The sequence below is a fragment of the Macrotis lagotis genome, chromosome 1 (assembly GCF_037893015.1).
Source record: "Macrotis lagotis isolate mMagLag1 chromosome 1, bilby.v1.9.chrom.fasta, whole genome shotgun sequence".
Taxonomy (NCBI): Eukaryota; Metazoa; Chordata; class Mammalia; order Peramelemorphia; family Peramelidae; genus Macrotis; species Macrotis lagotis.
The window spans coordinates 661,444,788-661,448,075 of NC_133658.1; the positions used below are offsets into that span (position 1 = coordinate 661,444,788).

Genomic DNA, 3,288 nt, shown 5'->3' on the forward strand with positions numbered 1-3,288 from the left:
GGGCATTAGCCCATTGAAACTAGGGAGGGCAGTAAAGAGAGAGAGAGACTTCTGAGCTCTGTCCTCTGCCCCTGGAACAGGACTCTGGGGCTCTGATCACATTCAGATCCTGATCGCAGTCTAGGACCCCCCCACAAAGAACAGCAGGGGCCTCCTCCACCTCAGCCTCCTGGCAGAGGGGGGCTCATATGGTCATTCACAGACCAGGAGAGAGGACAGAGCCTCACACACTGAGATCCTTGTGGGAGTGTCCCATAAGCTCAGGAAGCATCCCTAAACCACGCTCAGGCTGGGAAAATGAGCAAGCAGAGAAACAAGAGGAAGAACATTGAGAAATGTTTTGCATATGAGCTGAAGAAGGATGAAAATACTCAGTCTAAAGATGAGTAAGCACAAGCTCCTGCATCTAAAGACTCCAAGTAAAACAGAAATTGGGCTCAGGCTATGACAGAGCTCAAAAAAGACTGTGAAAATCAAATGAGGGAGTTAGAAGAAAAATTGGGAAAAGAAAGGAGAGAGATACAGGAAAAACATGAAAATCAAGTCAGCCGCCTAGTCAAGTTAATCCAAAAAAATGCTGAAGAAAATAGCATTCCAAAAACAAGCTTAGGTCAAATGGATAAAACAGTTCAAAAAGTTATTGAGGAGAAGAATGCTTTAAAAAGCAAAATTGGCCAGATGGAAAAAAGTGATGAGAAAACTCTCTGAGGAGGGAGATTGATGAATTTACGAGAAATAAGGATTCATTACTTCAAAACCAAAAAAATGAAAAATTAGAAGAAAATGTGAAACATCTCATTGAAAAAAACAACTGATATGGAAAACAGACTTAGGAAAGATAATTTAAAAATTATTGGAATACCTGAAAGTCATGACCAGGAAAAGAGCTTTGACATCATTTTCAAAGAATTACTACAGGAAAATTTCCCTGATATTCTAGAAGCAGAGGGCAAAATAGAAATGGAGAGAATCCACCGATCCCCCTGAGAAACACATCCCAAGGGCCAGCGGCAGGATGGAAGGAGTCGGCCTGGGGAGCGGAGCAGGGCAAGGCGGGGCTGGGGATGGTAAAGGCTCGGGGGAGGAGGGGGAGGTGGTGGTGGGGGGAGTAGGGAGGCCGGCGCCTATGCTGCCTGCTCTGGTTCCGCGGCTTCCAGAGCACCGGCCAGGACTTCTCCTTCGGGACCTGGAAGCTGAAGGCGGCCAAGACGCACATCATGAAGTCGGCCAATGTGGAGAAATTAGCTGATGAGCTGCACATGCCATCTCTTCCTGAAATGATGTTTGGAAACAACGTTTTAAGAATCCATCATGTTTCTGGCTTTGGAATTGAGTTCAATACGACTGATGCTTTAAAATGTGTAAACAACTACCAGGGTATCCTTAAGGTTGCATGCACTGAAGAATGGCAAGAGAGCAGAACGGAGAGTGAACACTCCAAAGAGATTATTAAACCATATGACTGGACAATATACAACAGATTACAAGGGAACATTGCTTGGTGAAGCATTTACATTAAAGGTTGTGCCTACAACAGATCATATAGATACAGAGAAATTGAAAGCCAGGGAATAGATTAAAGTTTTTGAGGAAGTTCTGTTGTTTGAAGATGAACTTCATGATCGTGGAGTTTCAAGCTCAAGTGTGAAAATTAGAGTGATGCCTTCTACCTTTTTTCCTTCTGTTGAGATTTTTCTTAAGAATTGATGGTTTGCTCATCAAGATGAATGACACAAGACTCTACCATGAGGCTGACAAGACTTATATGTTAAGAGAATACACTTCAAGAGAGAGAAAAATAGCAAATTTAATGCATGTTCCACCAGCCCTCTTTACAGAGCCTAATGAAATATCACAATACCTACCTGTAAAGGAGGCAGTCTGTGAGAAACTGGAGTTTCCAGAAAGAATGGATTTCAACATTGAGGCAACACAGGAAAATAAATGCATGGAATCCAAATAAAATGTCATACAATATAAGTTCTCTGTGGAACAATCACTGGAGACAACTGCTTTTTTTTGGGGGGGGGGGGTCAAGGGAGTTTGTCTAAGCGACAATGAGCTGCCTTTCCCTGTGTCCAGATTTTCTGTAGCCTTAAAGAAAAGAAAAGAAAAGCTGGATGTAGGCAGGATCTACACACCCTCTGTTTGTAACACCTGTTCATTTCTATCCATATCTAAAATTAATGGGAGAATGAATGGAACTAAGGTTTTCGGTTGTTAGAGAATGGGACCTCAGCAACAGATATTTAAATGTCCTAAGCAGTAATCAGAGGCAGTGGGCATGTAATTACTACAAATACTGTTTTGCATGAAGAGATTAATTGGATGAACCAAAATCTAGAAGTTCTGTTATAACTTTCAAAGAATTTCTGGAAAATGAAAGATTGAATTTTGATAGTTTATCCATTTTAGCTTTGCAGAAAAATAGTGATAAAAGGCACAACTGGCAAGAAGTGACTTGAGTTCCAAAGTTAATTTCACATTTTATATTCACAGAGTAAGTTTTTATTTTCCTTTAAAAAAGCCTTTGTTAAATGGAATTTTAAGGCAAAATGTTCATAAATAATGCCAAAAAAACCCAATTTATTTCCAGAGGTTTCAATCTAGTTCATCCATTGAAACAGCAGTTAATGGTGTATAATTCCTCAGCTCTGACGTCAATGACAAGTGTGCTGGTGTTACAAGAAATTTTTGGCCTGCATCTTAGAAAGGCAGGTGCCTTCTTTTGGGTTCTGTTGTATTGTTGTTTTTGCACTTCTATCTTAAATCACACCTTAATGTGAATAAGTATGCTGAAGTTGATATCAGTACTGAGAAGTTTTAGGTATATATATATATATATATATATATATATATATATATATATATATATATATATATGTATATATATATATACATATATATATATATATATATATATATATATATATATATATATATATATATATACTTGAATCTGGTACTAAGAAGAAATATAATATATATGAAGTCCTGAAGCTAGGTTTTTTTTGGGGAAATTATTGGGGGGTTGACATGGGCTGGGGTAAGAAAATGAGGAGAAAATATTTTTAAAATAAAACCTAGTTTTTATATTTAAAATTTCAGGTTTCTTAAGTGACAGGAGGGAACTCAGTAAAAAAAAAGAATAAACTTAGGACTCATGGGAAAGCGACTGGATTGCTTTTCAGTAAAGTGCAAAAAAATAGGTTAAAAGAAAAGGCCTTTTAAACATTTTATATGGTTTTCTTTGCCTATCTGCACAGTGCATGGAAAGCAGAAGCTGAT

At 38.4% G+C, this 3,288-nt stretch overlaps 1 pseudogene; it reads left to right on the plus strand.

Annotated features, from left to right (window-relative positions):
- The first annotated feature begins 1,202 nt into the window (after positions 1-1,202).
- LOC141522562 (TIP41-like protein) lies at positions 1,203-2,022 on the plus strand (annotated as a pseudogene).
- The last annotated feature ends 1,266 nt before the right edge of the window (positions 2,023-3,288 follow it).